At 42.0% G+C, this 27,082-nt stretch overlaps 1 protein-coding gene across 3 annotated transcripts in view; it reads right to left on the bottom strand.

The window, feature by feature from the left end:
- PPM1H (protein phosphatase, Mg2+/Mn2+ dependent 1H) overlaps window positions 1–27,082 on the bottom strand; it is a 238,268-nt gene that overhangs the window by 179,025 nt on the left and 32,161 nt on the right. The window lies entirely within an intron of this gene.

The following is a 27,082-nucleotide window of genomic DNA, read 5'->3' on the forward strand; positions in this document are numbered from 1 at the left end:
AGGGCAGTATGAGAAGCAAAAAGCACTGCTTCTGCCTAGGCTTCAACAAGCTGGTGTAAGGTGCCCATAGTACACTCCAAGTGTTTGCAGGAGGTTGGTTCTGTTTGCCCTCTGCCTTTGTGGGCTTCAGTTTCTCACCAATTCTAACAAGGTCAAATAGGACTGTAGAACTCTGCCAAGGTCAAGAGCAGTGTAGGGTATCAGAAGTCTGCCAAATGCACGATGACCCTTTATTTCCCTGACTTGACCTGAACCTGCAGTGTGATTACCGTGGCCTAAAAATAGCTTTGCTTTTGTCCTTAATACCAAGAAGAGCTCAAGGTCAATCAAATTTCTTATAAGCCAGGTATACGAGACCATGGGTCTCTCTGCTCAGTGTACATTCATTCCCTTATGGGAATCTAGAAATTAAAGGAGTCATGAGATGCTTCCTCCAAGGACCATGTAACATCTGAACTTGCAGAATGCGTGAGTCCCAAGCTGGTGCCTGTTTCCAGCCACTGCCATCAGTGAAGCTCTTCCTGCCTCGTTGGCAGGCTAACCTCTCACGGCTCGGGCAGTGATGGGAACCCAGGCTGAAGAGCAACAGTTCCCACCTTCTCCCCATCACCAAAAAAAAGAAGGGAAAAAAAATCCTCCGCTGAGTTTTAAAAACGAAATTTGTGTGTACTTAACTCCAACTTAATTGACCGCTGTCAAACATTTACTGTAGCAACTAGTCTCAGCAGATAATGAGCTTGAATTTTAACTTTTAAACACTATTTGCCCCTCCATTAAAACATCACCATACACAGTGCAAATATTAGCAGGAGAAGAGGCAGAACTGGAGCTATGGGAAGTGCAAGTGGGGAAAAGAATTGCTCCAGAAATGATGAAGCATAAACTTCTGTACGTGTGAGTATCCATGCAGGGCAAACGCGGTGCAAAGTGCTTTCTGTGTATTATCGTGTACCTCCCTCGCTGTCCAGTGAGTTCCTGAGGATACCTCATTTCTCACTTACAGAGCTGAGGCTCCCTGAATCTGCAAATCTTGCCCAGGGTTGCACAGTTAAAAATAGCAGGGCCTGGATCAAAGCCAGATGTGAATAACTCCCAGCCACTGGTCCCAACCACTCCTGGTATGTAACTACAGCCAAAGTCCACATGGTCACACAGTACGTGCGACTGGTACCCCTGACTGCACTTCACTTCTCAGCACAGAATTTCATGTGCACTTTCACTGCTACACTATATTTGGCTTTAGATATTAAGAACAAAGATATATAGCACAATGAAATGAAAGCAATTATCTTCATAGTGGTTCTCCCATAACTTTGTTTCTACAGTATCTGCATTGGATTGCCCATTTTTAGCATATTATAAATAATGTTTTGGCAGTGTTCCTAAAGTCATTCTTTTAAAATATTTTACTTTCCCTGGTGGTAGTAAGACATTTGACATTTTATAACAAACTCTGTTCTAAATGCGTTATATAAACATCTTAATTCATTTAATCCTCATCTCTCCAAGGGACATGTAATATCAATGGTTCCATTTCACAGCTGTGCAACTGAGACACAGAGAAGTGGAGTGACTTGCCCAAGGTCATAGAGTGACAGAGGCAGGATGTGACTGCAGGCACTGCGACTCCAACGTCTATGGCTTCACTTCCTGTGACACTACGTCTCTGGTGCATTTTTAGCTGCTTTCCTGTGTCCCTTCTCTCTGCCATCCAGAACCACCACTACATAAAAGGTCTCTCTGGGGATATTCTAACTTAAAACAGAAACATAACAGGAACCTGTCTTCTGCTCTAATTCCTTGCAATCTTTCCTCGATATACTTGAGATAAAATTTCAAGATCCTAAACCTGGTCTACCCCTGTCTCCCTCAGCAGCTTCAAGAATGCTCCCTCTGATTCTAACCTCTGGTTTGTTTTCCAGTTCTTCAAATAAATATATACATATACAAATTTCTTTTCTTTCTTTTTTCTTTTTTTTTTTTTTTTTACTTCAGGCCTCTAAACACACTGCATCATTTCTCGGGACCACTGTTGCACCGATTCTTCTCTGGGCGGACTTCTGCTTGGTCTTTATGAGTCTCCTTTTACTGCCTCAGTGAGAGGCCCTCCCACCCCCTCATCTAGAGGCATGACCATGTCTGGATTCCCTGAGCACCTTTGTGGGTGCTCAGCGAGTATGTGTTGAATAAATATTTGAGGGATTATTTTATCCTAGAAACTATAAAAACATTGAAAGAGGAGGAGAAAACAAAACACAAACAAACAAACAAAAAAACCAGAATCCAGAATGAGTAATACCAGAGCCTGCAAGTGCTGTGAGATAAATCCTACAACAAAAGTAGGGGCATGTACTGTGAAGGGAGAAGGAAAGGAAACACCACCAATACTGGAGCTGCCTTGAGTGAGGGAGGGCATTCAGAGGTGAAGTCAATCTCGAACTCTGTCTTGACGCAACTCTGGACGACTAAAAATGGAGAAGCCAAGGCTTCCAGGCCACTTTCAGGAGTCTGGCCATCAGCATACAGGATTTGGGGAACCCTGGAAGGATTTTCAGCAATCAGGTTTACTGCAGGCAACGTGGAAGAGAAAAGAGGAGCAGGCAGGAGGTAGGAGACGAGTGAGGAGGTCACTGCAGGTTCTCAGGAGATGGGAGGACAGCCTGAACCAACGTGCTGACAGCGGGGATGAAGAAAAGGACAGATTTCACAGTACGGAGGAAGGACCTACAAGACACCCTCACAGATTAAAGATGCTGGATGGGTGAGAAGAGATTTCCAGGTTACCGGCTTTAGCAACAGGACAGCATGGTTCTGTTGTGATCAGTAAGAGTATGGGAGGGTGACAGGTTGCTTCTTAGGCTGTGGAATGCTTATGGGCTTAATGTCAAACAGCAGAGAGGCAAAGAATTTGAATAGACATTCCTCCAAGGAAGTATCCAAATGGCCAATAAGCACAAGAAAAGATGTACATTTAGGCGTTAGGGAAATGCAAATCAAACCCACAGTGTGCTATACCACAGCACACCCACTGCGATGGCTATAATAAAAAAGATAGAAAATAACGAGTGCTGGCAAGGATGAGGAGAAATGACAACTCTCATACACTGGTGGTGGGAATGTAAAATGGTGCAGTCACTTTGGAAAACAGTTTGGCCGTTCCTGAAAAAAGTTAAACATAAGAGTTACCATAAAACCCAGCAATTACACTCCTAAGTATGTAGCCAAGAGAATTCAAAATATGTGTTCATGCAAAAGCTTACATATAAATGTAAAACCAACAGCATTATTCATAATAGCCAAAAAGTAGAAACAATTCAAATATGCAACAGTTGATGAATGGATAAAATGTGGTACCTCCATACAAGAAAATATTACTCAGGCATAAAAAGGAAATACTGATACATACTACATGGATGAGCCTTGAAAACACTATGCTGAGTGAAAGAAGTCAGACACAAAAGACCACACACAATTCCACTTATCGGAAATGTTCAGAACAGGCAAAAAAACACAGGGACATCAACTAGCTAGGTAGCTGCTAGAAGCTGGGAAGGGAAGAATGAAGAGTTATTGCTAATGGTGCAGGGTTTTCTTTGGGGTGATAAAACGTTACTGGAATTAAATAAAAGCAATAAAAGTAATGGTTTTACAACCTTGTGACTATCCTAAAAACCACTGAACCATACATCTTAAAGGGATGAATTGTACGGTATGTGAATTACATCTCAATTTCAACACAGTAAAAACAAAAAGAACTTATAGATGACCTAGGGTAGACCTGTATTACGTACACTGTGGGACACAGAATTTAATATTAATCTCCAGGATTTACAAAATCCTGCTATCAGCTCTTACTAGGCTTTTGAAGCTTAGACCTACGGAAATAAATGCAGCATTTAGTTTCTTGCCAAATGTTTCTCCATACACTTACAAGCAGCTTTTGCAATTTTATCAGATTTTCCTGAGATGAGGTATAAACATGCACAAGAAGACAACTTCAATCATTTCCTGTTCTAGTGTAAAAACTCACACATCTGTGGACGTCATTTTCAGCCGTAACACGAAGCAGAAGTGCTACACTGTCAAAAACATCATTAGGGCGTCATACCATCAGCAGAGGCGTTCCAAGAGAAGTAAGAAGTGCCCTTGGTTCCGGACGCACACTGTAGCCTGCTCTTAACTCCCAAGTTACTAAGATACAACACCAGCCAGAGGGGCAACAAGATGAGGCACAGTCTTCATTCTAAGATCTGATTGTCATATTTTAGTTCTTCTAAAATCAAGATGAAGTTTACAAATGACATAGATTGACTATGATGAGTTGTTTTGTTTTGTTTTGTTTTGTTTTTCCTAAAACACTACCATTAAACTTTTGGTCCAGTTTAAAACCAATTGATGTCAATCGATGGTGTTAGATGGAGGCATATTTCCCAGCTCAATGTCTCTACCAGATATGTTATGCCACATTTCTCTGCGCTAAAAAGAACAATTACAGTTGCATACATGTTAGTAGTCACCATGCAAAAATAGTGAGAATTGCTCTCTTGCTAGCAAATGTTGATCACAATATACTAACCAGAGGCCAATCAGGATGTATGGAAATTCTTTTCCCAAAGGGTCTACAAATCTATGTATTACAGTTGCTTCATTCATAAGTACGCTAACCGCAAATGAAATTATTTAGTTAGCTAACATTACCCAGAAATTGCGTACAAAGTATGTGCGAAGGAGGTACTTTAGGCAGTCATTGAATGAACCCTTCCACAATTCTGAATTTAGACACTACTATCTGCACATAATACCTTATCCATTTCCAAAGCACATTTACATACATTATTTTATTCAATCTGTCCCAGGAATAACCTCTAAGAAATAAAAATAAAAATATTTTTCATGCCAGGCTATTTTATAGTTAAGGATACAAAGAAACAGAGGTCAAATAAGTTTCTAAGGCCACAGACCTGGTCAGTGGCAGAGTTAGGCCTATATTTCAAGACGTCTGTCTCGGAGTTGATTGCCTTCCCACTACGGCATGTGGTCTCCAAGTGGAAATGGATTGCAAATTGGTAAGACTAGAATACCTGTCTTACATCATGCATGTGCTTTGCCAAAGATCGTATCTGGGATGACCTCATGCAACTCTGCACATCCTCCCCAACTACATACACATACACACACACACACCCCTTCTGAGACTGGCATCCGCTCTGTCCCCAAGCTTTTGTACTAGCCCAGTTCCAGCTCCGTCAGTTCTTGTTCTCTTCCGCTCGTCATTCGCAAGGCAATGGCATTAAGGACAGAAAGGCCCTCTACCATGTCGTCCCTGAGTTCTTTCACCTACAAAATGACTCACTTGATCTTCACAACATCACCCTGAGGTAGGGAAGTCAAGATGTTATCCCCAACTTAGACAAAAGGCAACTGGAGCACATGAAAGTCAAGAGATGAGACAAAATTACTGAATGGCAGAACGCGGTCTAAAATCCACGTATTTTTAATCGTAATGCCAGAGCACCTTCCATTTCACCATGTCTGCTAAGATGACAAAGCACTAATTCATGCATCTATGTATTCATTCAACAAATATTTAAGCATGTAGTATGCATCAGGTTGTGTAAAAGATTGTGGGGGCTAGAGTAGAAAACAAAACAAACATTGTCTCTAGCCCCCATAAACTTGACAGTTTGTGAAGACACAGATTTAAAGATATAATTACAAATCGTGATAACTGCAAAGGAAAAGAGCTATGAGAGAATATCACAAGGAGCCCTAACTTAGAAAGAATGTTAGTGAAAACTTCTTTGAGGAAGTTATATTTAACCCGAGGCATGAAGGCAGCCCAGTTAGGAGGAAGGGAAGAGGGTCATATATGCAAAGGTCCTGAGGCAGAAAATACCCCGGAAGAAGGGCTGTGTGCTAGTAGATATAACTGAAGACATTTTCTGGAAACAGATCATCAGCCTCATTGTATAGAATTTGGGGCTTTAATGCGTAACAGGTACGCATTAAAGGGTTTGAAGCAAGGGAATGCTGTGATCTGACTTGCAATTTTAGAATTTGGTTTCTGTCCAGGTAGACAATGAATTAGAGGGATACAAAAACGATAGTGGGGACACCACTCAGACCATGTTGAGTTGGTGTCTGGTACAGGGTGGCGGCCACGTGAAATGGAGAAGAGAGACTGTGGAAAGAGAATGAAGCTTGGTTGGGCAAATCCAAAGAACCAGGGAACTGGATCTCTGTCTGAAAGGCCAAGTTATACACTTGTAACATCCGAAACTCAAATAAATTTTAAGAGCAGGCACGAACCTGAAGTGAAGAGATGATCAAGTTCTCCAGCTGGCTAACTTTAACATGGTTTAGCTGTCTCCACATTACTTTGAGCCAAATACAGAAGGCACTCCCCAGACACTACTGTGACACTTTTCTAAGCTATTACCAAGACTTGGGACCCGAGACACTGGGATACAGATGACTCAAGACTGTCAAGAACTATTTTCTAAGGTCAGAGGTCATTCTCTGTTTAAGAAAGTCCAAGACCTGAATTGATATACATTCTCATCTATGCTGGCAGGCTTTTGAATGTCTTTCTGTTTCAAAGAAAATTAAGACGTTATCTTAAGAAAAGCACGAACACATTTATATAGCTTCTGTGCTTTAATTTAAAAATGAAAATTAAACTGCCTTGCCATTTGCAGTCCCAGTACTGACTGACGTGTATAATACTTGAACAGTCACCCTTGGATTTCTACGTGATGAGAACTGAGGAGTGGAAAGAACATGCAGGAGTAGGACGAGTGATAAAAGCTCACAGCCAAATCGCAACTACTCTGATGTCTGTCCTCTACAAAAGGGCAAGGGTCCCATTGGCCACAACCACGTCCTCACACGCACTGCCACAGGGGTGGGGATGGCCACTGAGTACTAAGCATTGGTGGGACCCTCTTTTGTATTTATACATAGATTCAAGCCTAGGAGAAGCCCTACTGCTTCTTGCACAGAGGCAACCATTTTTGGTCATACATCCAACAAATGGTAAAGCTCAGGTTGTAAGTTCTCAGATAACACAGACATGACTCTGGGGCATAAAATTCTAAAACAGAAGAATGTTCATGAAATCTAGAAGCTCTGATTAGGCAATCCCCCAAAAATCCTAAGAAGAAGAAAACTGAATGTTGCTATGGAAACCAATGAGAGTATTGATTTTGAAGTTATACTAAAAGTAAGGAAGGCAGAGAATCAAAGGCAAACACCTTGGGGGAACAGCATTTAGGGTGATCATAAAAAAGGATCGTGGACAGGTGTATTCAGTCAGGAATCCAAAGGCCAGAATGAACTGGGGATTTCAGAAATTTTATATACAACAAAATTACGCCTTGGGAGGTGGGCTTTGTTAAAATATCATTAACATTTTTAAACAGCAAAATCAAGGAAGAGGTACTTTTGGTACCTGGGGTTCAATGGAACTTACATTTGGCTTCTTTAAAGAACATTTTCTTCGGACAGAGTAAGTGAACATTGCTACGGCAGAATGAAGTCTAAGATGGATGAAAAAAAGATTGTAAAAGAGCTGGTTCAAAATGGGTTCGAGTCACCTTACATGGTTTTGTCCTTTACCCTAACAGCTTGGAAATGTTATTGCTAGTCTACTGTTGGTGAACTTTTCAGGAAGAAATCAGGGAAAACCTGGCTTCACTAAGGCCTCTGAGAAGGTTCTCATGATATTCTTACTGACAAGAAGACAAATTGGCTAGAAGAATGGGAAGAATTAATGAGCACATCCAGGGCATGGCAATGATGAGTGCTCAGCTTGGGGAGAGAGGGGGGTGCTGACTCATTCTTCACTCTTCACTCAGCCTGACAAATACGATCTTATATTTGGTAAAAGGGGAGAATGAATTTCCTGTCCCACTGAATCAGGATTTGATCATCTTTACAAGCTGGACAAATAAAACAGGGATCAATCAAAGCTCTGAACTTGGGTTGTTAAAAACAAAGTACAAACCCAGGAAGGAGAGCAGAAGGGTAGGAGATGCGAATTAAACAATCAAGAAACAACAAAAAAAACAACCCACCTCTCCAGGTCTTAGAAGGCAAGTAGGTTCCATACGCTGGTACCAAAACCTCAAGCATGACTTTAGGCTCCATGGACAAAAACATAGTTTAGGAAGATGCTGGTGGTGACTCACAATCAGGCCATTTGCTGAATGATACATTCGGTGCTTCATCTACCAGGGCTATAGACTGAATACATGTGTCCCCCCCAAAATATATATGTGGAAATCCTAACTCCCAGCGCAACGGTATTTGGACGTGGGGACTGTGGGAGGTGATTAGGTCCTGAGGGTGGAGGCTTCATCGATGGAACTGGTGCCCTTACAATAAAGAAATCTACAGGAGCTCTCTGGCTCCTTCCTCCCCATGAGGACAGAGTGAAAAGATTGGCTGTCTATGAACCAGGAAGTGGGATCTCACCAGATACTGAATCTACTGGACCCCTGACCTTGGACTTCCCAGCCTCCCAAGTTCTGAGAAATAAATTGTTATCGTTTAAGCCATCTAGTACCTGGTATTTTTGTGACAGCAGCCAGAGCCAAAACATCCACCCATAAAAGGGGTGGGAAAAGACTAATGTATGGCGGCAAGTAATCAAGATGGTGAAAAGACTTAAAATCATGTTTTGCAAGGATGTTCAACTCAGGAAAAAGAAAACACAAGCAGGCAGGAGCACTGTCTTGGAATGACACGCTGTCACGTGGATAAAGGTGTACAGGACCTCACCTGTATGTCTCCAAAAGGTAAAATCAGCCATAAGACCAGAAGCCAGCTGTCCAATGTGAAATGGGGGTGGCCCAAAGTCTGAATTCACCACTGTATAAGGATTCAAATGGGAGTTGGGTGCCACTTAAAAGGAATAATGTAGAAAAGACTGGTTAGATTTGGATATGCTTAGCAGTCCCTTGCAAACCCAACATTCTGTTGTATAAGTTCAATGACTGGTTCCTAAGTTGTGCCCAGTGCCTGCAGGCACCAAGTCTGATGATGTAACTGCCACCTACCTTTTCCTTTTCTTTTAGCACACACTCCCATGCTATGGCTTTCCCCCTGTACCACAGTACCAGGGCAAGCTTGGGTCAACCTTTGTGCCTATCCTGAGTAAAAGTTTTTCTTCCTGCTCCTACAAACATAGTGTCACCCAGTTGATTTCTTGCCATCTCTCTCAGAAACGGGTGTACGGTGTTCCCTGACCTAGACTACGTATATTTTGCTCTGATTAGAAATACAATCGATGCTCAATCTGAGACAACCAGTCTGGAGGCGTACACTTGGCCAAATCTTTTAAAATCTTGGCAGAGTCTTCCTCCCAGGACTCAACACAGTGTGTCAGCAGCCTGCTATTACTGGCTATTCTTGTGGCTGGTGTATCCGCAGATGCACCAGGCTTCCCGGTTATTGAACGCAGACCAGGAGGTACCATCAGCACATCTGCATGCAGTGAGGCCCTAAGTGCTTTTCGCAGAGAATGGCTGCCCCTCAGTCACAAAGAGGCCAGGTTCTCGGCACCGGCTTCCATCGCTGCCTGAGCTACGTCTCCAGCCTCATCCGTCACTACTGATCTGTTCTTAGATTTTCCTTTCAGTAACCCTGACCATCCTCCTGCCTCCCCCCAACTCACACCCCTTTGGTCATACCTGATGTTCTGAAATGTGTTCCCTGTCCCTTCCCCCCTACCCTGTTGAAGTGCTCAGCTCACAAGGGATCTCCCCCATACTAACATACCCCACTTGCTTCTGTTCTCCCCATGTCTCTGTTCCAACAGAACTAAGGCTCCTGTGGCAGTGCTCATATTCTCATCCCACGGCTGCATGTCCAGCCCCTCGTCCAGAACTTGGACCACAGCAGCCTATCAATACATATATACTGCATAAACAAATGTTTTCCAAATGCTCAACTCCCCCTAGACTATGAGCTCCTTGAGGACAGAACGCATTTTGTTCCAAAGTACCGAATAATAATAATAATAGTAACTAATATCACTTGAGCTTACCATGTGCCAGGCACTCTGCTAAAAACTTTATGTGAACTCTTTTAATTTCTCTCAACTACCCATGAAATATATATATGATTATTCCCACTTTGAAATGAAGCAGCGGAGTCTCAGGAAGGTTAAGGAATTTGCCTACGGTCATGCTCTTGGTAAGTGGCCCTGCAGAGGTCCGGTCGCAAAGACCTGACTACATGCAATCTGAAAGCACTGTCTGCTCCTGGGCCTTGTACAGCCACTGAGGAGAAGGAATGAGTCACACCCACATTCACAGAGTGAAACTACATAGAACACACAAAAATGGTTAATAGAGGCTTGCTCTATTAGACGTGGAGTTCCCAGTCCAGACCGTAAATTGATTACTATTATTTTGTCTTTGTAGAGATGCCAGCTCAGACATTTTAAACAAAGAAGGAGGAAGTCAGATGCACTCAATTTTAACGTCTAAAACTAAATGTTCTTTAGTTTTCCGTACTTATTTCCTGCTTAAAAATGTTACCTGAAAAGAGGAAAATGTCCTTCATCCCCTCCCTCAGCCTCATCAAGGGGTGTCACGTACTGTTCAGATGGACAGACACTCAGGGCTCTACTGGAGGGGGAAACCTCAGGAGGAAATAATAGACCACGGCTGGAGTGCTTGTGATGAAACAGCTGGTTTCAATTTGATGCTATTTTTGGGCTTCTACTTGAGACAGAAGTAGCTTTAACGCTTGATGCTTTGGTTTTTCAACTGTATTTTGGGGAACCCTAGTGTTCCTAAGATGGGTCTCATGGGAGGGTGGTGGCTGGAGGGTAGAGGGTACAGTTTCAAGAAAGATGTGGTTTAAAATAATGGTTCTGCTGTTTGAAACAAAACAACAAACTGAAACTCACTACTCGAAAAGTATCTGTGAGATTAGAATATTTTCTTTTATTCATACCACCTAGTTCTGTTATGTTCTGTTCAAGTGCGTTCTGTTCTGTTGGAAGCCACCTTTTAACACAGCAGATTTTCATGAGAGAGGCTTGATATAGTCCATTGTACCAGCTTCTTGCCCTCTTTGGCAGGGGAGGAAGGGAAAATGGACTCTACTTAATGAGTCACCATTTAGAACGAAGTGTTTCTTTTACCGTTTTCCTTCCCCATCCTCCTCAGGAGGATGTGGTAGCTCTTCTCCCCCTCTACCTAAAATACTGGGGGTGCCAAAAAAACGTATATAAGTGGGCACTTTGGTCAACGTTGCTCAAGCCGTAGTTCACCACAATCAGAAGTGTCTGGATACTGATGGTCACCACTTTGAGCACCTCTTCTAATTGCAGAAGTCAAATGTGACTTGTGTTCATCTTTTGGTATCTGTACATATTGAGTATTATGATTTTAATACAGTTTTTTCCTTTCTTAAAATGTATATACGTTTTTGGCCCCCTCTGTAGATATAAATGCTATGATTAAACTAGGGGATCAACACTGGCTGCACACTAGAATTTTCTGTGGTGTTTAAAAATAGTATTGGTGGCCAGGCTCCTCTGCAGACCAATTAAACTGGCCTCTGGGGAGTGTGGTCCCATCTTGGGCATTTCTGAAGAACGCCTCAGGTGACTGTGATGAGCAGCCAGGGTGAGAATCTGGATTAGACACGTACCGTGTTTCCCTGAAAATGAGACCTAGCCAGACAATCAGCTCTAATGCGTCTTTTGGAGCAAAAATGAATATAAAACACAGGTCTTATCTCACATAATATAATATAAGAGCGGGTCTTATATTCATTTACTCCAAAAGATGCATTAGAGCTGACTGTCCGGCTAAGTCTTAATTTCAGAGCAACACGGTACTCTATAGTTCTCTCTGCTAGAGGCAAACGGCCACAGGTCTGTAACACTTTTACTACTGAAGGTCTTTACTTTTCAAAACCTACCAACTTCAAAAACTAACCTCTGGGGTGGCCGGGTGGCTCAGGTGGTTGGAGCGCTGTGCTCCTAACACCGAGGTCGCCAGTTCAGTTCCCACATGGGCCAGTGGGCTGCATCCTCCACAACTAGACTGATAACAACCACCTCCTCACTCAGAGTTGGGGGTGGGGATAGAAGGGAGGGGGGAGGAAAAAAACTAAACTTTGGAGAATAAAATACATTTTACCCTAATGTAAGCATGCTCCTTGATAAAAATAGTGAGAGAAAACGTGGTTAAAATGCAATTTTACACACACACACACACACACGCACACACACACACAAATGACATACGTATATAAAATACACCTCTGTGATATAACTTAGAAGATGTACTTTAGTAGAAAACAGACATCTTCCCAATAGAGAGCCAACCAGATTGTAAAACACTGTTCTAAAGAAGAAAAAAAAAGAATTTGCAAAGATCGAGTTTGACCAGGATTATTGGGGAGGCAGGGTATTAAGTCACCTTTTCATTTGGCTAATTCCTATTCATCCCAGAGAGCTTAACTTTTGTCATTTCCTCTGTGAAGCCTTCCGTAAGCCTCAAGTTTGGAATAGGGGTTCCTTCTCCATGCCAGAGCCCAGCTGGCATTTGAGTTTGTAGTTCCTGGCCTGGAGGCCGCACAGAAAGGGCATTTAGTGCACTGGGGGACAGGGGGAGAGCACGCTCTGACTACCTGACGGCACGCGTGATTGCTCAGGTCAGAACTCCCAACACCATTCCCTCCGCACCCTCCTCTGACCACGGATCACCTGTAAAGTCTGCGTCGTTCTGCTCCTCCACCCAGGCTAGGAAGAGCATTTTGCAGACTATACCACCACAATCCCTCACTCATCTGTACTTAGCTCCACCTTGGGAAGTTCTCCCTCAGCCTGTTTTGGGCTCTACTTCCCTCCTCAGCCCCTTAGGTGTGGACATTCCCTGTTCCAGGCTCTCTTCTTGCTGTCCCTAGATGACAAGTGTAGCACTTGGTTCTAACTACCATGCATATGTTGAGGACCCACCATCTATGTCTTCAGCCCAGACCCTGAACCCAGATTTATAAGCAGGATATGTGATGGTCCGCAGCACTTCAAAACCTCAACAAGTCACAAGTAAACTCATCAGTTACTCCTCTCAACCTCAATGTTCTTCCTTTCTTCATCTTATAAGCCTGATCTCAGTTCATTTAACACAAGTATTCACAAAGTTGCCCTAATCAGAAACCTGGGAGTCATCTGTAACGGCGTTGTGGTGTCAATTTGACCAGGCTGAACTATACTCCCCAGAATCCCCTTTCTAGTATGTTAACATGGGCTACAAGGTAGAGTCTTTCATGAGAGTTGGAGGGTTGAAGAGAGACATAGCAATCTTGTAGCACATCACGCGTTCTCCCAATTATTTGATCCAACAGTAATACACATGCTCCTAATGAAGAGATTTTGCAGATGTGATTCAGTCCCTTATCAGTTGACTTTAAATGAGGTTATCCTGGGTAGGCTGACTTAACGAAGGGGACAGAGAGGGAGATGGGGAGAAAGAGAGAGGGAGGCAAAAGGAAGGAGAGGGAAGAAAGGGGAAAAAGAGACGGGTGAGGCAAAGACAGAGAGAAAAGAAGAATGGGGTAGGAGTAGTAGGGGGGAGGAAGGGAGGGAGAGGGGTAGACGGGAAGAGTGGAGGGAGTAGAGGACAGAGAGAGAGTGGGGTGGGCAGGAAGGGAGGAAAAAGGGAGCAAGAAGGACTGTACCCCACCTGTGGGCAACAAGCTTCAGCGTGAGCTGTGGGGTTCCAGCTTACTTAGCCAGCCCTCAATTGCATAAGCCAATGCCTTGTAATAAATCATACACAAACACATAATAAACAGACACACTACAACTTACCTACTTGTTCTGCTTCTCTGGTTAAAACCTGACAGCAACCTTACCCCTTCCCTCTGCCTCACCTCAGCCCAAATCAAGTTGACTCTCTCCCCTAAAAAGTTCTCTGCCTAATTCAAGATGTCACCTCTTGCTTGATGTAATGCAAAGACCACCTAACTGGTCTCCCTGCCTTTGGTTTCTCTCCCCTAACAATCCTCCCTCTAGGTCAGCTTTGCCCAATAGAAACTTCTGAGATTGAGGGAAAAGTTCTAGACCTGCACTGTCCAATATATGTAGTAGCCATTGAGCCCTCGAAATATAGCTAGTGTCACTGAAGAACTGACATTTTACTTTTGGTAGTTTAAATTTAAATTTAAATAGCCACATGTGGCTAATAGTTGCTGTGTTTAATAGCACAGTTCTAGATGACCAGGGTTATTTGTTCTAAGAAAAGTAAACGTGACAAATAATACAGACATTTCTCAAAAACAACTAAAGCTAATCGAATATTGGAAAATTCAACAGGACTAATAAATAAAATTAAAATAAGCTTATGCATATAAAAAAATGAGGGAAGCTACAGCAATTATCTTTGTGTATTGAAACTCTTCGTTTCAACAAATTGTTGAGCACCTATCGAGGTGACCTGCTAGATTTTGGGGTACATCGGACAGTTCTGGTTCCCACCGCTTACAGAGAGCTTTACAGTCTAGATTAAGGAACAGGGCAATGTCAGTTCAGTGTGGTGAGAGATCCAACAGGTGCCAGGGCTGGGAGGGGCAACCAAGGCTTTGCTGCAGGGCGCTGCAGGAACTACGAGAGCAAACATGGGGCAAGCATTTCTTCTTTGGAGTTCTCTATGCTTTCTGATATTTTTATAATAGAAAAAAATACTTGATTGTAGAAATGCAAGTCTGGTGTCACTTCTGTTTAAAAAGTACAGAAACACTGAACAATTTCATAAACCCTCTCTCACACATACCCACAAAGCAGTTTCATATCTCGGTGGGTTTACACATAAGGCTTCTACTTCTTGGCAGGCCCACCCTCCACCCCTACCCCACCCCTCCCCAGCCCCATCTGTATCCTCTGAAACTTAACCTAAATAGCTCTTCTGTGGAATTCTTCACTTAACCCCTCTGAGGGAATGTCCACATTAAATGTATTTATTTCTATGAGTGACGCTCACTAAAATTTATACTTCTTGAGGTCAGGAACTGTTTTTTATGCACCTTCACGTAGCCCTGAACCTAGCGTTATAAAAGAAAGGAAGTTTTACGACCACCCATCTTTGTCCATCAGGCTCAGTTCTCCCTACCTCCATTCCAGCTCCCCTTTCAGACAAGCAAGGGAGGAGGAGACCCTGCCGATCTGTTTCCTCTGACCACGTGCCAATGACAGGTCACCATTACCAGACATGGCATCATTGGGTCTTATGAAGCAGGAATTCATGACTTCCAGCTGAACCTGTACTGTGCTCGTCCCACTACCTCTGGTTCCATAAGGCTGGGTGAGGAAATGGACACAGGGCCCCTTTGGTAACTCTGTCATCTCTTTCCACAGTCACACCTGCCCAGGCTGGTCCCAGCATTTAAACCGAAGCTCAAGGCCTTTATTCTGACTCAGCACTAGGGCACTGGATGCCTTTGAAGCTTCTAATCAAGTGGAATTCTGATTCCCACAGTGGAAAGCCTCCCAGAGCCTCCCAGTGGGGCCTGAGGACTGGCAGGGCACGCTATGGACATTTCTTGGATAAATTCCATCAATATAGTGTCCCCATCAATATAGTGCCCAAACCCCACCCATCATCCCTGACCTGAGCAAGACAAGAGACCCTGTTGGAAAAGACTGACCTGCTGACAGCAAGAACAGCAACATACCAGGAATGAGAAGACCTAGATTCCAGTCATGGCAACCACAAAGCCCCGCGTGCACCTTTAATCTAGCATCTCCACTCCATCACTTGCGAAGTGAATGCACTGAGTACAGGGTCACTCCCATGATTAAAAGGCAATTTGAGCATTCGCAAATATCTCGCCAGTCCCCAAACCAACAATTCAAAGCTCAGAAATTACAGATGGCAGGAGGCATTTCTTCACATAATTGCCTCCTCTCAGACAGCTGGATCCTGTGCAGTTAGCAGAGGGAAAAGGACAACAGAGCCTGACGCCTATTTCTTGGACTCTCAGATTCCGAGGCGCACGACACCTGGCGCATGACACACCCCTTTGTCAGAGATGGGACCTAACAGACAAAAGAACACCAAGTCCTGGGGCGAAACATGGCACACACAATGTTAATGTGACAAAACTTGAACTCAGATGTTCACGTTACACCCTCCTCCGATCAGCGAGAGGAAATCCCTTATGTTCTGTTCAAATACAAGTGGGCTGCTTATCATGAACTATTAGGAGTAACTTCATCTTATTAGGAATGAGAGCATTAAAGAATCAGATGTTTGGGTTAGATCCTGGAACAGAAAAAGAACATCAGCAGAAAACTGGTGAAATCTGAACAAAGCCTATCCTTTAGTTAACAGTATGGCACTGTAATTGTTTTCTATTGTTACATCACAAATTATTACAAAACAACACACTTTTTAAAAAATTTAAAGCATGGATTTATTATCTCAGAGTTTCTGTAGGTCAGATATCCAGGCACAGTGTAGCTGATCGCGCGAGACTGAAATCAAGGTGTCAGTGGTTCTCTGGAGATCAGGGTCCTTCAAGCTCAATGTTGTAGAATTCGCTTCCTTGCAGCTACAGGACTGAAGTCTCTGTTTTCTTGCTATTGGTTTCAGTTCCTAGAGGTCACCCTCTGGTCCTAGCTACATGGTCCCCTCCACGGCCAGTTCCCGAGAGGGCTGTTGGCTTTCTTCTAGGCCAGCAAGAGTGTGTCTGCTGCTTCTGATTAGTAAGACTCCTAAGGGCGCATTGGATTAGGTCGGTCCCACCCAGGATAATCTCTCTTTTGAATACTCAAAGTCAACTGGTTAGGGACCTGAATTACACCTGCAAAACCCCTTCTGCCATGTAATGCACAGCACACTATCCCATCATATTCACGAGTCCTGCACACACGTAAGAGAAGGAGATGATGATACAGGGCGTGTATGCCGGGGCCCGGCATCTCTGGGCCACCTTACCATCCTGCCTACCTCAGCTAACAGTGTTAATTTCTTTTGCTAACTGTATTGTGATTGTGTAATGTTAACGGTAGGGTAAACAGGAAAATTCTGACCTACTGCTGCAATTATTCTGTATCTCCAAAGGAGAAAAATGTAAAACATGGAATAAAAATTATGTGCTTGGAAATAACACAACAGTTTGCAAATCCATAATATCCTGTACCCTGGCCTACGTTGTTATGTTGAATTTTCCAAAAGGGAATGAGTTCTACCAGGGCTATAAAACTTCTCTAAAGTCACATACCAAATCAAATTATTGGGATAAGAATTATAGAGCACCACAATGCTACTTCCTTATCTTCAAATAAAGGTAAATGGTCCTGAACTTAAGATACCCCTTGCAAAATGGCTCTGTGAAAAGTCTACTGCGCATGTATAGTCAATATTTATGTCAACTCCAACAGCTTCTCGTTAATGAACGGTCTTTGCTTAGCCTAGTTTCTTTTATGTTTCACGACCACTGTCTTCGGGCCTTCATATCTCGTATGGCTTCTAATATTCTATCACTATTACTGTCTTTATCAAGCAAGCATTACATTACCCACACAGGCACATACATTGTGTCTCTATACATAACTTCTCAGTGCCAAATATGTTAACTGGAGATAATACGTTCTGTAGTTAACTAAGAAAACCATGTGTACTATTCTGTCACACAATGTGTTAATAATCCAAGTTATTTCACTTTAGATATACACAATTTCACATAACTGAGTAGTCTGATTAAAGCTATAGGGCTGGGGAAGTACAGTTATTTTTTAAATACAAACAACATAAAAGCATATAGTCACTCTGTGGAAAGTGTCCATCCCCCCTCTTACAGGGATATTTATCGATGCACAAAACCTTGTTGGCTAAAAGATGTTATTAGAATTGTCAATCAAACAGTAGAAACGACCAATTCATAAAAGTTCAGCTCCAAAATATTTCATCAGAAATGACAAGTTAGGGAGAACAAAAGCTCATCACAAATATTTCATCATAGAAATGTTTTAAAATAGTTGTAACATACAAAATATTTGGGATTTTCTGATCTTTACAAATTCCATTTATATAGACGTAGAAGCAGAGAAAAATCCGCAAAGTCAGAAAGTGCTGAAACGAAGAGGTTTGTCGTGGTGGTTTTGATTTGAGGAATCACAATGGCATTTAGAAAGGGGAATGTAGACTGGAGGAGAAAGAGACAAGAAGACCAGCCTGACTGTATAAAAGCAGCTGGCGGAGCCAGAAATAAGATGTACCTTATAGGCAGGCAGGGAGGGAGACACCAAACTGGTCTCAGAATGGGACTGTTCTAGTCACTGAGAACATCAAATTGAATGAGACAAACAAGGACCTTGCTTTCATGGTATTCCTACTATTTATGAGAAAACAGACAACAAGTAAACAAATAAATCAACGAGGTGATTTCAAGTAGTAGTACGTTCGGCAAAAATAATACATGGAGAGATGTGGTAGCACTCGGAGGTGGGGGGCAGAGTTGTACTAATTGTACATGGTGGTCACGATGGGTCATGGAAGGCCATGGAGAGGACATCTGGACCGAGACCTGCAAGACAAGGAGGCGCCTGCCGGGCGAAGGTGAGGGCGGTGTTCTAGGCCGAGGGGACAGCAACTGCGGAGTCCCAAGGGGAAGGCAAGGCTCGTGTGTTCACAGAACAGAAAGGAGGCCAGTGCGACTTGAGCCTCTGAGCCTCTGAGGTGGTCAGAAACCGTAACACAGGAGGCCTGGGAGCCACCGGTGGGCTTTCTAGGAAGAATGACATAATCTACTTACCATAGTTAAAGATCATTCTGGGAGCTGCACGAAGAAAAGGTGGTATGAGCAGATGCAGGCAGCCAGCCAGGAAGCTATGTTAGGAGTCCAGAAGAGGGATGTGGAGCACAGTGAAGACGGGGAGAAGGGGATGATTGTGGGGTATCTTTCGGAAGTACAGCCGAAAGAATGTGCTGATGGGAGGCTGGTGGAGGGGGAAAAAAGGACCACAGAGCACAATGCCTGAGGATGGTACTTGATCATCTCGGTGGATGGTGGTGCCATTTCCGGAAATTTGTACAATAGAAAGAGGGGCAGGATTCAGAGGAAAGGGAACAGAGAGAGGCTTTGGAAACACAGAGTTCTGCTCTGGCTGAGGAAGCCAAGAGATGGAGTCTAGTGGTTGTTTCCATAAAGGTCTGGGGCTCAGGCCTGGGGATAAACATTTGAAAGTCATCAGCATATGAATTAAAGACAATGGAGAAGAAAGTCTGGAATCTAGAACCAAACCCTGGTTGATCAAACAAAAGAGAAAGAGCCAGCAAAGGAATTTGTATAAGTAGCGTCCCAGTAAGAGAGAAGAAAACCAGGAGGCTTTTACTGGTGAAGCCAATATAAGAACAGAATGTTACAAAGGAGGGCGTGATCCTCTGGCCACAGACTGCTAAGAAGTCATGTAGGGACCGCTGTATTTCGAAATACGGCAGTCACTGGTGACAATATGAATAGAAGCTTCAAAGGCAAGTTAGGGAGGAATTGCAGAGAAGGGTGGAGGGAAGAGAAATGGAATACAAGGAAGTAGAATAAGGATTTACAGACGACTTTTGAAGCATCCACTTGATTATTTCATTTAATCCCCAGATAAAGTCCACTTCACAACTAAGAGGTTACTTGCCTCAAGTCTCGTAAATGATGTAAAGTGATACATGCAGCCAGGATACACAATGGGATTCCAGAGCCTGCATTCTTAAATACTAATGTGGAACTTCAGGAAGTTGAATAGGGCAAAAACGAGGGTTTGTAGTGACCTATGCTCATGGTTTTCAAACTAAACTACCCAGAATCTCTAGCAATGTCTCTTTAGAAACCATGGCACAAACTGCTGACAGGAATTGGTTACCTGTCCACATGAAGCCTCAACCTACATCCACTCAGAAAGTAAAATTTCAAAATCAAAAGGTTCTCAATACTGAAGAGTCATGGTTGTCAAGATGTCCGTTCTTACCAACATGATCTATAGATTCAATACAATCCCAACCAAAATCTCAGCAAGTTATTTTGTGGACATAGACCAACTGATTCTAAAGTTTGTATGGAGACAAAAGACCCAGAATAGCCAACACAATATTGAAGAAAAAGAACAAAGTTGGAGGTCTGACACTATCTGACTTCAAGACTTACTATAATGCTACAGTAATAAAGACAGCAGGGTACTGGCTAAAGAACAGACAGATTAATGGAGCAGAATAGAAAGCCCAGAAAGAGACACCCATATAGTCAGCTGATATAAGAAAACAAACACACTGACTAAAAAATGGGCCGAAGACCTTGACACATACCTCAACAATGAAGATCTACAGATGGCAAATGGGAAATCCACTACACACTTAATAGAGTGGCCAAAATCCTGAACACTGACACCACCAAATGCTGGTTAAGGGTGGGGCACAACAGTAACTCTCAGTCATTGCTGGTGGGGATGCAAAATGGCACAGCCACTTTGGAAGACCACTAGATGGTTTCTTATAAAACTAAACATACTCCTGCCATACAGTACAGCGATCACAATCCTTGGTACCCAGTGCAGTTGAAAGCTTATGCCCACATAGAAACCTGCACACGGATGTTTACAGCAGCTTTATTCATAACTGTCAAAATTTGGAAGCAACCAAGATATCCTTCAGTAGATAAATACATGAATCAACTATGGTACATTAAGACAATGCAATATCACTCAGCACTAAAAAGAAATGAGTTATCAAGCCATGAAAAGAACCTTTAAGCCATGTTATTAAGTGAAAGAAGCCAACCTGAAAAGGCTACATATTGAATGATTCCAACGATATGACATTGTTGAAGAGGCAAAACTATGGAGACAGTAAAAAGACCAGCGGTTGCTGGGAGCTAGGGGTAAAGAGGAATGAATCAGGGGATCACAGAGGACTTTTAAGGCAGTGAAACTATTCTATATGATACTGTATCCGTGGCTGCATGTTAATATATAATACATTTGTCAATACTTATAAAACGCACAATACCAAGAATGAACCTTAATGCAAACTATGAATTTTGGGTGACAATGTTGTGTCGATGTACGTCCATCAATTGTAACAAATATACCGCTTTCATAGGGGATGCTGATAATGGAAGAGGTTACGCATGTTTGCAGAGAGTATGTGAAAAATCTCTGTACTTTCCTCTCAATTTTGCTGTGAACTTAAAACTGCTCCAAAAATTATTTATTTTTTCAAAAAATAAAAAGTTTCTTGAGCAATTACCATCTGCACACATTGTTGTGAAATCAATGAGGATGAGTTTTGGCAGCCCCTGAAAAGTATAACCGCCATAAACAACTAAAGGTTTCACACCGTACCTTGATTTTGAATTATGTCAATACAGTAGTTAGTTATTCATGGAATCTATACAATACTCTCAGAACTTATTGATTAGATGGGAATGTAAAATATACATACATAAAACAGCAAGAGAATAAGTCTAATACTTAATTCCTTTAAGATTTGGCTATGTGGCATTTGGAGCTTATTTTTCCCTAAAAGTGATGTAAGTGCCTAATAGTTTTGTTCATTTACATCCTGTGAAAATGCATGTCAAAATGCATGTTGGGACTTGAGTAGAAATCCTCCCCTCATACCTAAACTGGAAACTCCATGAAAGCAGCAATTTTAGGCTCAGTGCTTGGCACACACTCACCTAGTCTAAGATGTAATCAATTATAAGAGGAGCCACCTCTTTGTACAAGAAAATATGTTGCCAAGTATAACACAACACTATTTTATAATTATTGAAAAAGCTTATATATAGTTAGATTTACAATATATCTCTCATGAACCTACATTTAAAAGAAGAAAATAAACTGGTTAAGATATTCCTAACATATATATCTCTATATCTTCACATGCCAAGTCTGACTGTTATGAATCACTTTAATTCAGTTGCTGATGTCCATTTTTCTCCACCCGATGGTCCACTGCTGTCTCTGGGACATTCTTCCAGCTGCCAGACACTCAATATGCCAATTTGCAGGCTGGCACTTTCTTGTTCTTACCCGATGTCACAACAGAAGGCTTTTCAGATAACCAGGACTTCTATCTTTGGAGATGAAAAGTGCCACACACATGCACACGTGTGTGCACAGGCACAATGTCTTTAGGGAAGAACTCCTTCTTGGGAATTGTTTGTAGTTTAATCAAATTGCAGCTGCAACATTTGGCCATCAGCAATTGTGCAAAGCATCACAGCAATAGGTGCTTTTCCTAGCTCATACTCATGACCCTGATATTGTTAGCACCTTGAACAGTACAGAAAAAAATATCACAGCCTTTTAAAGAATGCCTTCAAATGGTGAAGAATGCTGGGGTTTTATCAACATGTCCTATCTGTCTAACCTCATTTTTTTTCCTCAAATCACAAATTACTAGAAAATAAGTAGCTAGAGTTCTAAGTTGGCAGGAAGTTTGATACCTCGATATTCTACACCTCAACAGTCCTGTGTAACTTATGAATTGGATACACCAGCCACTTATTGCTTTGAAATTCCTTTCATCTCTTTGAAGGGATCTAATTGCTCTCTCCTGTTTTCAAGTTGCATTAACTTATCATCTGGAAGGCAATACTTTGACCATAACTCTGTAACACAGCTTCAGCTACTTATCTTCTATCCCAGGTCCCAGAAAGCTCTTGGTTATTTCTTTGCAAAAAAGTATTGTGGTCATTCCTCTAACCAAAAATTTGCTTCCCTGATATCAAATTTACATCCTGTTGCAGTTTCTATGACTTTTTATGTACACAAAAACTTTTTGTTTCAGTGTTGAATCATGATTTAATATGTTTGAAGGCATTTCATATGCAATTAACCTCGACATTTGTATTACCAACAATATACATAAACCCAAGTGCTATGTCCACATCTGCACAATCACAGGTAATGACAACAATGTATCAGTGCTCTCTAGCCAATGGTGATAAGATGCTATCATAGTAAATACATCCTGACTTCAGAGATATTAAAACATGGGGTTGGGGTGTACATGTCAGAATCGATGGAACATAGTATCTGAAACATAAGTAAATACTCCTTTAATTTATATAAAAAATCATGTCCAAAAATGGACACCAGGAATTCCTCCCATCAAGAGATAAATTTACACACACACACACACACACACACACACACACACACACACTATTGAATCTGAGCTGGCCTTGTGGATTGCTTTCACCAAAAGAATGGCAGAGCAAGCCAGGGTCCCTGCTGGATTCTCAGCCCAGCCCAGGGTACAGACTCACTCTATAAATCTTCCCCTTCTGCCCCCACTCACTATTTCTCACAAGCAAGGGAACTAAGCTATAGCATATAATTAGCCTTAAATGGGGTGGTAGCCTCTTCTGCATTTCCTTAGCCATGGATTCATAACAGGTGCAAAATGTTTCCAAGGTTAATTGAATACATTATTATAGATGTCTAAAATGAGGGTGAACTCTGTTTTCTCTTTAAAACTGATCCATCTGTTTATCAAGGCAATGTTTCCAAGTGAATTAAGTATGGTGCAGAAAGTCCTTCATGCAGACATTTTAATTAATTTTTAATTATGAAAGGCCATGGATAGCCTCCAAGTGGGCAAAAATGTACAGTGTGGGGAAACAAAGAAAAAGGCACAGAGCAGGAAAAACACACCACTCTTGTTTTTATTACTTTTTAAATTTATCAAATGTTATAAACAGCTTAAAAAAAAATCTACCTTCAGGATTGTGTTCAAAACAGTGAGAACATACACAAATCACGCTTCTTAATTTGTTCCCCTTAGTCCTTCCATGTTGCTAAGAGACTGTCGTTTTCAAGGCTCAAATACACAGATTTTTCCAAATTTAGAAAACAGGCGGACTTGCAAAAAAGCTTCAAAAAGGCAGCCACTTAGAGGTAAAAATTTACTCGGTAATGATCAACCCACATTTCTCTAAACAACTTCCTGAAATACATAATTGAATGCTTGTGTAACTCATGCAAACTTCAAAATTTATCATCTCTCATAGGTGGCTTTCTTAGTTTACACACATTAAAACATGTGATATCCCTTTCCTCCTTACTGAAGTGACAACAACAGGAAATTCAACCTTTAACTGAAAAAGAAACAGCCTTCAATTGGTGTTAAGACCATTAGGAGGCCACTTGAAAGGCTTTGCACACATGATTTCAGCTGAGTGTTCAGGGCACGTGATCACGATTAGGGATAAACTGTAACCAAAGCATCAATGATGGAGCTGGGAAAGGTGACACACATTAACAGTAATCTGTGTCATAACAGTAATAGTGTGTTCCTTAATTTAGAAATTGGGGTGTGCAGTATAACATAGGGTTAAACTTATGCATTATAGGATCGTGGTATTATAGAAAACTTTATTCTTCCCCTTAAAAACTCCTGGGTGTACTTATATAGTATGTGTTTATAGTTTACTAACTACCTGACAGATAGCCTGGGGAAAGAAACAAAAAGGTAATAGGGTGTCCCAGACAACTTAAGATCAAAAAACTCCAACACAATTGATATTAGACTGTAAATCAATGGGGAAATGGTTCAATTTACACGATGTTGACAGACAAGCCTCAGAGGCACACACTTCTCTTTAAAAAGGACGAGTTCTGATTACATTTTAAAACATCCAAGTAACTAGGCAGTAGGAGAGCTTTTATAGAAGTACCTACCACTAAACATAGTGATGAATAGGACAGGCCAGTTTTGCTGAGACAAATCAACAGCCTTTATTTGTATGTAAAACAACACAACCAGATCCACCTATGAAGAAGACAAAGCTGAAACAGCCTTGTACCCCAGTCAGCCCAATGACAGACATTTATAGAGCACGCACAGCCTTCTTGGGAAATAGAGGCAGCAGGACTGAAAAGAAAAAATCTGAATGTAGCCCCAATTCTACGATTCAGGCACGCCATGTCTCTGAATACTGATTTCCTCATCTGGCTAAGAGAGGAAAGATGTGTGTGGACAGCACAGAGGATGGGGAAGGAGCTAATGTCTTATGAGCACATCTTATATGGCCGGCCATTGTCCTTACATCATCTCATCTAATCCTCACACCAGTTTTCAATTTTACCAACAGGGAAGTGAGGCCAGGAGACCAGTACACATAGGATTTAAACTCTGGTCTCTCTGGCTTCAAAGCATTACTAACCAACTGCCACACGTACTCACAAATTCTATTTCCAGAGATGAAGGACTAAACTTGGGCATCCCTTTCTCCGTGCTTCCCATACGTCTATCTCCACATGCTGTGATGTCATTTCCAAGTCACATCTCATCCTTTCCAGCAAAGTCTCTGGCCTTTCCCCCTCACCACTACCACCTAAAACAAACCCAGACATGTTGGGCGGTAAGAGTTTGCCACTCCAGGAAGGGAGCTGTCATCACAGGTAACTATGTCTTAATATGAACTAGTCTGTGATAGACAGGGAGGAACCTAGCAAGGCCCATTGGATCAAAATCCTCTCTGCGTCCCACTGTTAAAGGTGGCTTGGCAAACATTTGTTTACCAAACGTGTGCTTTTCTATCCTCTTGGGAATTGCCTGCCCCCCCCCACCCCACTTCAAGACCCAACCTAAAGCCTTCGCTGCCTAATCTGTTCTCAAGCCTCATATTCTAGTGGAACCCATATATATGAACTCCTATATGTACATACATAATATAATAAATTTGACATTTCTCCTGTTAATTTGTCTCATGTGAATTTACTAGTCCAGCCAGAAGAATTTAGAAAGGTGGGAGGGAACTTATTTTTTTCTCCCCCACACATGCTTCTTGGTTTTCTCAGGGCTAGTGAAAATCCCACATCTACAGAACACAGAGAACCTGGAGGCTACAAAATGCCAGGGCCGTCCACCTCTCTTTCCACATAACCTGATCTATTTTTGTGACAGGTAGTTTGCTCAGAACAGAGGAGAGATTCCAGTCCCATAAGTTTGGTGCCTTCTAATGGCTGGGGAGGGCTTTCTGTTGTACAATGAATATTGTGTTCACTGACACCATACATCCTCAGTGCCACCAGCCAAGTCTCCAAAGCCACATTTTCAAAACCCTTAGGAGGTGAATTTACATTTGTAATGAAGGAATGAAAATTATCGGCAACCCACTCCAATTAGTTCTCATATTTCTATTTCTAAATTACTTGAATTAGAGGAAAGGAAAAGAGTGAGGATCACTAATAATGAAACTCGCTGTCTAGTTTCATAAAAAACTTGTCACTTTACAAAACAAAATCTGAAGCAAGCCAAAGAGAAAACTCAACGGTTTCTGCCCTAGGCAACAGAGGCCTTTTGGGTAAAAATATGTTGTGGGGCTGACAGGAACTGCCAAGGGTAATTGTCTTAAATTTATATAAATCTTTATAAAGGAAGTTGCCTCAAGAAAAGTGCAACCATAGTAGTATATGTACACTTAACATTAAAGATATCAAGCTGACTTATCAGAGCAGAGCTGCTCGCTGAGTAGCATGTGTCCTTAACATTCCTAACAGGTAGAGAAAATCCTTCCTAAGCACACTAGCCAATTAATGACTACAGCAGTCCCCCCTATCTGCAGTTTCACTTTCCGTGATTTGTTACTCACGGTCAAATTCCAGAAATAAATAATTCATCAGTTTTAAATTGTGCCATTCTGAGTAGGTGATGAAATCTTATGCCATCCCCTCGGTCCATCCCAGGACCTGAATCACTCTTTTGTCCAGCGTCTCCACACTGAAGATGCTCCCTGCCCCTTAGTCACTTAGTAACCATCTCGGTTATCAGATCCAACGTGGTTTTACAGCATTGCTTGTGCTCAAATAACCCTTATTTTACTTAATTAGGGCCCCAAAGCACAAGAGCAGTGATGCTGGCAATTCGGATATGCCAAAGAGAAGTCATAAAATGCTTCCTTTAAGTGCAAAGGTGAAAGTTCTCAATTTAATCAGAAAAAGAATTGTATGCTGAGGTTGCTAAGAACTACAGTAAGAACCACTCTTAAACCTGTGAAATAATGAAGAAAAAAGAAACTATTGCTAGTTTTACTGCCACACCTCAAACTGCAAAAGTGA

Source organism: Rhinolophus ferrumequinum, chromosome 10 (assembly GCF_004115265.2).
Source record: "Rhinolophus ferrumequinum isolate MPI-CBG mRhiFer1 chromosome 10, mRhiFer1_v1.p, whole genome shotgun sequence".
Taxonomy (NCBI): domain Eukaryota; kingdom Metazoa; phylum Chordata; class Mammalia; order Chiroptera; family Rhinolophidae; genus Rhinolophus; species Rhinolophus ferrumequinum.